The sequence below is a fragment of the Salminus brasiliensis genome, chromosome 5 (assembly GCF_030463535.1).
Source record: "Salminus brasiliensis chromosome 5, fSalBra1.hap2, whole genome shotgun sequence".
NCBI lineage: Eukaryota > Metazoa > Chordata > Actinopteri > Characiformes > Bryconidae > Salminus > Salminus brasiliensis.
Genome location: NC_132882.1, coordinates 36,043,557 through 36,056,282, shown reverse-complemented (window position 1 = coordinate 36,056,282; position 12,726 = coordinate 36,043,557).

Below are 12,726 nucleotides of genomic sequence, written 5' to 3'. Positions count from 1 at the left end.
CATCATTTGATGCCCCTGTCCAGTATTGGGTGTCCATCAAGTGGAGCACTTTCAGACCGGTCAGTATTCAGGATCTGAACTAATATGATTTCAGACCACATTGTGAATTATAGATCCTAATATCAATACAGAAGTACAGTATTACTGCTGGCCTACATTTTCACAAACAGAACAATTTTATCTCTATAGAGAAGATCTACCACATATAGCATAAGGGCTTGAAGGTCTGGAGAGCACCATGGATGTCTCTGAAGCTTTGGAGAAGAGGTATCTATAGTTTATTACTGAACATGACACAGAGAAAATAGTAGCTGCAGTCCACACCTATGCTGACAGTGTGTAATTCTTTATCATATTGTCTTCAGAATAGGAGAGTCCAAGACAACGAAAACCTGAACATGAATGAACATGAGATCAGTGACCTCAGGAAGTTGTGATTATTGTTTGAGTAGTAATGTAGAAGTAAATGTACTTGTAGTGTGATTCCTAGTATTTACTCATCTCACATTTGACAGTTTTGATTGGGGAACAGATGATCAGGGAGAAAAGGTGATGACAGCCCAGATGAGGAATATGTTCCTCGTCTTTGTAAACAGTTTGTTATAATTTGATTCTTGCAGCTGCTGCTTCATGACTGCAGGGGAAGACCCAGACTGAGGTCGCTTCGCCCTGATGACCCCAGAAGGTTTGGCCTGCTTCTACCTGTCCCGGCGCCAACCATAGAGGAACTCAAGCAAACCCAGGCTTGACCGTATGCTCCACAGCTATAAACTATCCTTTCTTTTCTACATCACACTGTGCTGAAGAACTAGCCCACAAAACAATAACTACATTTATAATAGTAGTAATAACTTCAGTTCTTCTACACAGTGCAGCGTTCCAGACAGACTAATGAGCAGCAGTTCCCACTGGAGGAAGAGCTGCACATCTCTCAAGTCCCTTTAAAGTCCATTTTACATACTTTTCTGTATTATATTTATTCATATCTGTTGCTATACCTTGTTTTGCATTATTTTTATAATAAGGTCGTTGCACTGATTGGAGTTTGTATACTGATCTCAGCATTTCTGGTTTTATTAATGATATACTATGAAATTTTCACTTTTCAATACTGTAAATCATGTTGATCATAACCCTTTTAAACAATGTGATTACCATTCTGTTACTTACTTACCCTTATGAACCCTTATTACTCTGTAAATAGGAAATGCACACAACTGTTTAATAAAGTTGTTCATTTTCATCTTGTCTTTTTCATCAACTCATAAGTCAGACTTTGTTACAACAGCATTGTTCATTAATAATTAGACTTTATTTTAACAACAAATAACAATGTTATAAGCGTAAATCAGGGTAAAGACAGTCTGAAATAAACTGATGTGTAACAGTAACTACATGAAATGGAGGGAGCTGGTGATGAATGAAAGCTGAAGAGCTGGAAGCCCTGATGATCTTCCTGGGTCCAGAAGGTTTGTGTGGTGAAGCTCCAGTGAGGGCCCTTCATGACTGAGGTCTACAGCAGCTACTACTCGGAGAAAAGTGTGTATATGATCTGTTAAACTGAGCAGTATGTTGTCAGGATGTGTAAATGAGTAACTCCAGCTCCAGAGTGTGTTTTAGGAGCAGTGGGCTTTTGTGTTCAGGAGAACGAGCTTGGCTCTGGATAAAGCCGGCAGCGCTGCATCCAGCTCGCTAACAGTTGACAGAGTTCTATAAAATCCTCATGAGCTGGTTTATAATGAACAGACAATAAAAACAGATCAAGCGAGTATATTTACTGATCATCTTACAGAATATGACTCGTCGTCGCTTGTCATTGTAAAAGTTATTGATCTCGTCTCGCGCTCGTTCCTGCAGGTTCAGTGTCCTCAACCTGGCAACCCGCTCGAGCTGCGGGTCTGGGGTTGAGGGGGCGGGGCAGACCCCTCTCTCCAGTGTTTGGAAATTGGACTGCGGTAGACATTTTAAACGATTGCTGTCATTTAGTCCTTATTGTTCCTTTTAATGTTTTATTAGAGGACATTTCACGTCGTCTCCAGTTAAAAACCCTCGAATACGGAGGTTTGTCAAGGACTTTTATCTCTTCTGTCGGTTTGGAAACAAAACCTGATGTTCAAATAAAAACTATGTTCATGTTCTGTTTTCTGTTAAAATGAAAGTCAACCAAATTCACTGATTTTATACATTTATATTTTATTTAAGTTCATATTTCAGGTTATATTCAGCTCCTTGTGCTCGGGTCTGCAGCGGGACCGGGGAACTGACGCGCGTTGGCACGTGATTTGTTTCAGTGACGTAACGAAGCTTCGGTTCCAGCGATCACGTGATTTCCGGTATTTTGAGCGAGTCTCTGAATCGCTGTTCGAGACGTGAGTCGACTCAGAGCGTCGAGCGACCGACTCTCCTTTATAGTCTTTACTCTCAGCTCTGTCTGATTGATCTTAGGGAGCAGAGAGCTCGAGGATTACAGCAGCTGGCTGTGTTACTGTACAGTCCTCTGTCTCACTGACCTGCGTCTGTGTTTCTGTCTGTTCACTGTGGAGGAACATGGAGACCGCGGAGGAACGAGCTCTCCAGACGCTCAGCTTGGAGCTCGTCCAGCTGGACCGGCAGTCCGAGTTCCACCGACGGAAGACGAGGCCAGAGGCAGCCCGCGACGTCTCCAACGCGGCGGTCTCAGTTCCAGCGCTACCGGAGCGGAAGACCCCGAGGATCGTCACCTCCACTCCCGCACCGGAGAGGGTCTGGGGGCGTCGGCGTGGTCGGAAAAGTCGAGGGCTGATTTTTCTGGGAGATCTTTGGGGGGCGGCAGGTCCTCTTCCGCAGAGAGGTTCACCCGAGCTGCCTGGGGTCCGTCGTTCTCTCCGGGAACATCGAGGAGCTGCTACTCCAGGACTGACCGGCCCTTCCCAGTCCCACCAGTCAGGTCAGTTTAAGAGGATTTCCTCGATTTTATCAGCATTAATTCTGTGATTTCTCTGCTTGTATTAAAAGTAATATATCAGAGTCACTCATAGTGTTTCAGACTAACCTGCAGTATGGAGACTGTGTCTGTGTCCCGCATGATTTATAATCGTAAAGTCAGAAAATCCTCTTTATCAACTTTATTAGAATTGATCCAGATTCATTCTGCTCTCCGAGTACAAGCAGCTCCTGTATTGAATTTGGGCTGTTAAATATAGGATCTCTAGCCCCTAAAGAAGTCACGGTCAGTGAAGTTCTGACTGATCAGCTCCTTAGTTCACGATGTCTCTGTGAACCTTGATCAAAACCTAGTGAATACAGAGCTCTGAATCAAGGCCTAGGAGGGATTTTCACATTGGTGGGGGACATAGAATCAGCCCCTCTGGAAGTTTGTGGAGGCTTTTAGCGTTCGTGATGGTCTTCTGACCTCAATGTCATGTTATATAGAGCCTTTATGTACAGATACTGTAGCAACACACTCGTAAAGGAGCCAGTCTGTTCCTGAGACAATAAATACACACCTGTGATCATGATAACCAACAGCATCACAGCTAGCTTACTGTACTTCATGATGAACATCTAACCCTGTGTTCAGGGGTGTTGTTGTAGACCCAGTGGTCATCTAGCTTCTGTGTAAAGTTATTTTCATCTGGATAATCAGACAACATGTTGTTCCAGGTTCTGGTTGGCTTTTGGCAAGGGGGGCTACACCTCTCTCCCCATGGAAATAATCATCTGCTATTGACTGGTCAGTCTGGGTTTGGTGTTCAGTAACACACTCTGTAAGAAATTTCACCAGTCTGTGTTTATGGACTTTCTCTGTGTCTGGATAGTAGACTAGGTATGATGGACTGTTCTTACCCTACAAAGATTCCCTTTAACACTTTGAGTCTAGGTTAGGCTTTCTCTCTGTCAGCATGTCGTATGGAGGTGGTTTCAAACAGCTGTTTAAGGCTCTGTTGTGAAGAGTTCTTTAGGTAAATTGCTGTGTAAAATGGTTAGTGTGTAAATCATCAGTTGAGTCGAGCCTCACTTGCTCTTACACTGTACATGGCATTCCACAGCACAACACTCACCTGTTTACATCCCAAACACAAAGCTCTTAACTTTCTCCAGCTTGAGCTTAGTTGCAGGTATTGTCATAACATCTGCCACCATATCTGCTGTGGGACAGAGTTCAGTTATTTTACACTGGAGCGCTGATCTAATGAAGTGGTGTCTGATGTGGACGTGTCTTCATCTTTGTCACCATACAGGATTCATGGAAAGAACGATTGCATCTTGGTTGTCTTCAGGTATTTTCACAGGTGCATATTGGTGATCACTGTTCCTGGCATTTAGTAGCTGTGTGAGGTACAAGCTTTCCTGAATAGTGGCAGCCAGTGCCATACATTCTCCTTCACATGTAGACCGAGCAGAGAGTAAGAGGACCGTCTTTAGTTGGACTAAAACCGGAGTCTGTTGTGCTTCGTCTGTCTTCTGTATTTGATGCTGAATCTGCATCACTGTGTGCCTCAAGCTTCCATTTCTCTCCTCTCTTCTGGTAACACAGTCCATGATCAGTTAAAGGCTTTAAGTACCTCCTTACATGCTTGACTGCAGTCCAGTGTTGTTCTAATCTGAGCCAAATGAACTGTGACAATTTACTGACGGTCCAACTTGGATCAGGTCTTGTACACGTAACGGTTACAGGTTTGTAAGTTGTCTTCAAACTAAAAGGAATGCAGAGAGAATCATCCACTAAGTGTTATTTTGTTTACTGCACCACAAACCCACTGAAAACACAACAAAACATACAGACATCCACCAGTTCTTTTAATGGTTCTTTCATACTTTGTCTATTGGAACAACCCAAAAACAGTAGTTGGCCTGAGGTGTTTGTACTTCAGATGTCCTAATGACCTAAACCGACAAAAACCCTTTTGTCTCTTCACATAAGTCACATAAATCTACCTGCTGCTTTGTGAGATATTGTAGGATCAACAGAATCACTACTTGCTACACTGTGACTTTTGTCCACATGAGGTTGACCTTGGCAGACATAGCAAATTGTTTTAGTACTTTTGATGTGTACTTCTTTTGACTCCTCTTTACTGCTCCTTGACTTTGATCCAAATCAGTACCTAGAAAATGGTTCTGATTTCCTAGATCCATCATCTTGAATGTTGTTGATCTCTTTTTCACCTCCATGCGTAAGTCATTGTTTCTGGCAGCAATGATGAGATCCTTAACCCAGATTATCAGTATCATCCTCCTGTTTTCAGGGTATTTGTTGTAGACACGATGGTCAGCTGGGTTCTGTGTAAATGGTCATGTTTCAGGTTCTTCCAGATGGTTTGATAGCATTCAGTGACTTATTCAGTTTACAGAAAACATTTTCACCTGTATTTGTGTTTGCTTTAAGTCTCTCTGTTTGCTCTATGTACATCTCCATCAATCTGTGCATGCTAGTAGGATGTTGTAACGTCCATCTGGTGGACCTCAAGGTCATCTGCTTCAACCCAATAATGTGATTTTGTTAAACACCTCTTTGAAGATCTGTGGTACATTACAGACCCTGTAGCAGTAGTCAGTATTGGTCAGTATCTGGTCTTTAATATCTGACTCACAGTCAGCTAAATACTGAGGTGCTGTCCTGTCTCTCTTTGAATAGTGTGTACCATGTCTTTAGCATCAGTTTGAGACTCTTGAACCTCTTCAGGAATCTGATCACCACGGTTAGCTGTTTGCAAGGGGGTACACATCTCTCCCCATGGAAATAATCATTCTCTTTCTCATTTTGAGTCTCGCTTCTATCTGTCATGTTTGTAAGTGTTGTTTGCTGAACCAAATACTCTCATCTTTAAAAGGTTTGGCTTTCAGAGTACAAGCAGCTCCCGCATTGAATATGGGCTGTTAAACATATGATCTCTAGACTCTAAAGAAGTCACTGTCAAGAGAGCATACAGTGATTTATTCAGTTTACAGGAAACCTTTTCACCTCTTGATTTTCCTTCAAATTCCTCTGGTTGCTCCATATACAATTCACAATCAGTCGGCGCGAGTGGCTGTTGTAACGTCCATCTGGTGGAGCTGAAGGTCATACTGTGCTGTCATTTGCATGAACCCAAAACAGACCCTGTAACAGAAGTCAGTATCTGTGATTATCTGGTCTTTAATATCTGACACAGTCAGCTGAATACTGAGGTGCTTTCCTATCTCTTTTTAGATGGCGTGCACTATGTCTGTCTCCTTCTACTTAAGCGCCATCCCTGAGCATGAGGTTGAAACTCTTGAACCTCTTCTGGGGTGGGTTAACATGGTTAGCTGTTGGCTTGGGGGTACACATCTCTCCCCATTGAAATAATCATCTGCTATTACTTGGTCAGTCTGGGTTTGGTGTTCTGTAACACACTCTGTAAGAAATGTCCTCAAACACAGGCTTGTGACTTTCCCTTTGTCTGGATAGTAGACTAGGTATGAAGGACTGTTCTTGTCCTAACTAACAAAGATTCCCTTTAACATTTTGAGTCTAACTTCTATCTGTCATGTTTGTAAGGGTAGTATGCTGATCCAAATACTGGCGTCTAATGTCAACATACATCTTTCCATCTTTATCAACATACAGGGTTCTTGGAAAGAGCGATTGCTTCTTGGTTGTCTTCCAATATTTTCACAGATGCATATTGGTGATCACTGTTCATGGCATTTAGTAGCTGTGAGGTACAAGCTTCCAGTAGTGGTGGCAGCTAGTGCCATATATTCTCCTTCACATGTAGACCGAGCAGAGAGTAAGAGGACCGTCTTTAGTTGGACTAAAACCGGAGTCTGTTGTGCTTCGCCTGTCTTCTGTATTTGATGCTGAATCTGCATCACTGTGTGCCTCAAGCTTCAGTTTCTCTCCTCTCTTCTGGTAACAATCCAGGATCAGTTAAAGCCTTTAAGTACCTCCTTACATGCTTGACTGCAGTCCAGTGTTGTTCTTGTCTGAGTCAAATGAACTGTGACAATTTACTGACGGTCCTACTTGGATCAGATCTTGTACACATTGTAACTGTTGCAGCTTTAGATTAGATTAGTCGTCTTTAGATTAAAAAGAAAAGAATCCACCAAGTGTTTGTATATTTTGTTTTCTGTTCCACAAACCCAGTAAAACACAAAACACACAAACATCCACCAGCTTTTTTTTAACTGTTCTTTCATACTTTGTGTCCATTGAAACAATTGAAAACAGTAGCTCTCACCGAGGTGTTTTTTACTTCACATGTCCTTCTTTCTGAAGACAGTTTATAAATCCTGGGTGTTTCCTTGTGAAAGGAAAGTCTAAACCAGGGAAGTCCTTGGTTTGAGTTACTGTGAGTCCATTCAGGAATGCTGCCTTTGTCCCTCTGAGTCTTCTGTGTAAAGTTTATCCCAATAGCCATATGGGGAGCAAGTTAATTGTAAGGAGTAAAACCTACACACAACATGAATATATAAAAAATGGAACCATGGAAAAACTTGCAATGAGTATTAGAACCTTATGTTCCTTGAATAAGGGTCTTCAATATAGTGAGACCTGAATTTAGCCACATTACTAAGCTTCCTTGCTACCTTATGGCCCCCCCTTGTCTCTTCACATAAGTCAATCTACCTGCTGCTTGTGAGATCTTTTAGGATCAACAGAATCACTACTTGTTACACTGTGACTTTTGTTCACATGGGGTTGACCTTAACAGACATAACAAATTGTTTTAGTACTTTTGATGTGTACTTCTTTTGACTCCTCTTTACTGCTCCTTGACTTTGATACAAATCAGTACCTAGAAAATAGTTCAGTTTTCCTTCATCTTGAATGTTGTTGAGCTCTTTCACCTCCATGAGTAAGTCATTGTCTCTGGCAGCAATGATGAGATCCTCAACCCAGATTATCAGTATCATCCTCCTGTTTTTAGGGTGTTTGTTGTAGACACGATGGTCAGCTGGGTTCTGTGTAAAGCCATTTTCATCTTGATAATCATGTTTCAGGTTCTTCCAGATGGTTTGAGAGCATACAGTGACTTATTCAGTTTACAGACAACCTTTTCACATGTATTTGTGTTTGCTTTAAATCCCTCTGGTTGCTCCATACACATCTCCCCATCAATCCGTACATACAAATAGGATGTTGTAACGTCCACCTGGTGGAGCTCAAGGTCATCTGCATCAACTCAAACTGTGATTTTGTTAAACATCTCTTTAAAGCACTGTGGTACATTACAGACCCTGTAACAGTAGTCAGTATTGGTCAGTATCTGGTCTTTAATATCTGACACACCGTCAACTAAATACTGAGGTGCTTTCCTATCTCTCTTTGAATGGCGTGTGCTAAGTCAGCCTTTGTTTAAACGCCATCTTAAGCGTCAGTTTGAAACTCTTTTACCTCTTCTGGAGTCTGATAAACACGGTTAGCTGTTGGCATGGGGATACACATCTCTCTTCATGGAAGTCATCTGCTATTGACTGGTCAGTCTGGGTTTGGTGTTCAGTAACGCACTTTGTAAGAAATTTGAAAGTGACAGTAACTAATACTCTCATCTTTAAAAGGTTTGGCTTTTTCATAACCATATCTGGGTTCATAGAAAGAACGATTGCTTCTTGGTTGTCTTCAGGTATTTTCAGAGATGTATATTGGTGATCACTGTTCTTGGCCTTTAGTAGCTGTGTGAGGTACAAGCTTTCCTGAACGTTGGCAGCCAGTGCCATATATTCTCCTTCACATGTAGACTGAGCAGAGAGTAAGAGGACTGTCTTTAGTTGGACTAAAACCGGAGTCTGTTGTGCTTCGCCCGTCTTCTGTATTTGAAGCCAAATCTGCATCACTGTGTGCCTCAAGCTTCAGTTTCTCTCCTCTCTTCTGGTAACACAGTCCATGATCAGTTAAAGGCTTTAAGTACCTCCTTACATGCTTGACCGCAGTCCAGTGTTGTTCTTGTCCGAGCCAAATGAACAGCGACAATTTACTGACTGTCCAACTTGGATCAGGTCTTTTACACGTTGTAATGGTTACGACTTTGTAAGTCATCTTGAAATGAAAAAGAAAAAAAATGCAGAATCATCCACAAAGTGTTATTTTGTTTACTGCACCACAAACCCACTGAAAACACAACAAAACATACGAACATCCACCAGTTCTTTTAATGGTTCTTTCATACATACAACCCAAAAACAGTAGTTGGATAGCTCTCATCAGAGTGTATCTATAACCCTCTTTTGCACACTGGATCTATAGGACCAGCTAGTATTTAGAGTGAGACTCCAAATTGCTGTTTCGATATGGTCCTGCTTTGAAAGCTTGTGATGTAATTGGACTCAGAGTCGAGCAACTGTCCCTACTTTATTGTCTTAATATTGGCTTTGTCTTATTTATCTTGTAATCCCTGTGCTATCTGCTACCTGTGTTACTGTACAGTACGTTTTCTCACTAACTGACTTTTGCATTTCTGTCTTTGTGTTTGCACTCGAGGAACATGGCGACCGCGGAGGAACAAGATCTCCAGACGCTCTGCATGGAGCTCGTCCTGCTTGATCCACAGATCTAGTTGCTGTTGTAGAGACAGACCAAACTCCACAGATGGAAGACGAGGCCGGAGGCAGCCTGGGAGAGTCGTCGTGTTCTCATTGTTGGAGATACCGCTGTGAACCACTTACATTTTGGGCCCAAAGAGTAACGCAGCTGTCTCCTGTTTTCTAGGTGCCTGTGTCCTGAACGTCGCCAGGCAGCGTGACACCTTCAGCATCATCGTTCTCCACTGTTCTCCACCTGACTCAGCGAGACCCTGAAGGTGCACTGCCACACACTTCTGGACACTTTTCGGAAAAAGACAGACTCCAGGATCGTAGATGCCGCCTGGGGTCCGTCATTCATTTTTGGTGATTTGGACAGTTGGCAGGTAAGTGATTGTGTGTGTGTGTACGTGTGTGCGTGCGTGCGATATTACTTTTTAATACAAGCAGAAAAAATAATATCCGTGTCTCTCACTGTGTCAGACAAGTCTTGCAGTATCGAGACTGTCTGTCCCTCGCATGATTTGTAATTATACTGTCAGAAAATCAGATTAATCAATTAGAATTAATCCAGATTCTTCATCCTCAGGGTAGGAAAACTGGTAAATGATCCATAATCCAGATTATTAGTATTGTCCTCCTGATTTTGGTGTGCTTGTTTTGGACACAATGGTCATCTAGGTTCTGTGTTTTCAAGTCATTTTCATCTAGATAATTATGCACCCCCAGGTTCTTCCAGACTGTTTGAGAGCATACAGTGACTTCATTATACATAAAACCTTTTCACCAGTGTTTGCTTAAATCTCTCTGGTTGCTTCATACAGATCTTACAATTAATTAAAGCATTCAAGGAGGTTGTTGTAACGTCCATCTGCTTGAGCTGAAGGTCGTACTTTGCTGTCATCTGTATCAAAGTCATTGGTGTAATGACTGTATGTTTGTTTGAATGTTGGTTTTTGATTGGGTTTGGGGGTTTGTGGTGTAGTTAACCAAATAACTTTTAGTGGATTGTTCTCTTCTCACTCTTTCTCTTTCACCTGAGGACGAGCTACAAAGCCATGATTGGGAATGGGTTAATAGGTCTACATGTAAATAAAGGAGTGATTGCAGACAATTTAACTCCCCTCCAAGTGCTAGTGAGCAGTACACAATTTTTCTAATATAGGTTCATCTTAATCTCCTCTGTCCGCAAGACCTCTCATGTTGCTTGTTACTCCTAGGCATTTCTTTATTTTCTTTAATATTAGCATTGGCTTGTTTCTTAGCCAGTTTTAATCCTTGTGTTATCTAGTGTGTTACTTTACATTATTTTGCTTTACTAACTTACTAACCCCTGTGTTTACTCAAGGAATACAGTGGCAGTGGAGAGGCCCTGGGAGAGTCAGCATGACCAGGGAAACAGGTAAAATGTCCTCAGCACTTTATCTTCAGCGAATGACAACTACTTAGGGCGGTGTCCTGGAGGACCACTACTGCACGCTCCCAGACAACATATGCTTGTATTAAAAATTGTCTCTAGCTCATATTTCTGACAAACCCTGCAGTATCTAACTTGTATCAGTCCCTCACATTGTAACCAAACATTATCAATGACATTATTAGGGATAACCACCTCAGTAACCACCTCAACCATGTCTAATGAATACATGGCCCTGAATGAATCCACTCCCCCAGGTTTTAACTATTACAGTTTTCTTTACAGGTCTGGTCGTGGCTGCGTATTTATGATAAAAAGCTAAGTCTTTTTATCTATTCCATCTGCAACAGTGTGTGACTGTCTGTCTATCCTTATCTCTGTGTCCATCTGTAACTCTGGCTGGTTGTCCATCCATCTGCAACTTTCAGTGTCTGTGTGTCTGTCCAACTTTTAATCAGAGGTAGCTCTCTTTACATATAAGGCATATAATCTCCCTACCGACTCACCCTAAAGATCTGATTCATGTAACAGATGATCTAGCCTGCACCACACTCTCTAACTACAGCTTTTTGTGTTAATGAATGGTGCACCAGCTCCAAAGCATACCTGCTTCAGTTACTGAAAAGGACTTGTTTAGCATAGTTCCATCACAGTTTTTAAAATTGGTTTTGCCTAGGCTCTGTCTATTCATGTGCAACTCTGTGGCTGGTTGTCTTTCTGACTGTGCGTCTGTAACTATATTTGGCTGTGTGTATGTCTATCAGCACACTCTGGCTTGTCTGTCTATCAGCACACTCTGGCTGTCTATGACTCTGCAATTCTGTTGTGTTCTGTTTAAACTCTGATTGCTGGCTGTCTATCCATGTGCAGTTCAATGGCTTGCTGTCCAACAATGTGCAACTCTATGGCTGGCTGTCTTTCTGACTGTGTGACTGTTTCTGTGTGACTATTTGCAGTGTGTATTTTGCTCTGCAACTCTGGCTGTTTGTCCATCTACAACACTCTGGCTGTTTATAAATCTGCAATTGGTTCTGTTTAGACTAGGCTTCAACTTTGACTGGCTGTATATCCATCTGCAACTGGTTGACTGGGTGGCTGTCCATTTTAAACTGTGTCTGTCTGCAACTGTGTGTGGTGCTGTTTGCATGTCCATGTGCAACTTTGTGGCTGAGCTGTCTTTCTTTCCATGTGTGATTCTGTGGCTGGACTGGCTGTCTGTGTGCAACTCTGGCTGGCTCGCTGGCTGCTTACCGTTCTGCATCTCTGTCTCCCTCTAAAACTCTGTAATTCATCCTGCTAAGGCTCTGGCAGCATCTCTGGCTGGTTGTATCCATCTGCAACTGTATGGCAATTCAGTGGCTAACTTTCTTTCAATGTGCAGTTCTGGTTGGCTGACTGGCTGTTTTTCCGACTATGCATCTTCAACTCTGTTTGACTGTATGTACGTCCCTCTGCAATTCTAGCTGTCCATGTACACCTGCCCGTTCATCTGCAGTTCATTCTGTTTAGACTGGCTGCAACTCTGACTGGCTGTCAGTCCATGTGCAACACTGTCTGGCTGTCTATGTAAAATTGTCTTCTCTGTCTGCAACTGTATGTCTATAAATCTCTTGCTCTGTATTTGTTCTTCAGTCCATCTGCAACTTGTTCTGTTTTATCTGTGTACAAGACGATAGCTTGCTGTCTGTCCATCTGCAGCTCTGGTTGGCTGTCTCTGTGATGTGGTAGTGTGGCTTTACCAGAAAGACACAGCTGAATACGTCCAGTGATGTTTATTGAATTTGTGCAAAAAAGTCAAAGGAAAGTGTCGACAAAGTCAAAACGGAACATGAAAGATACAA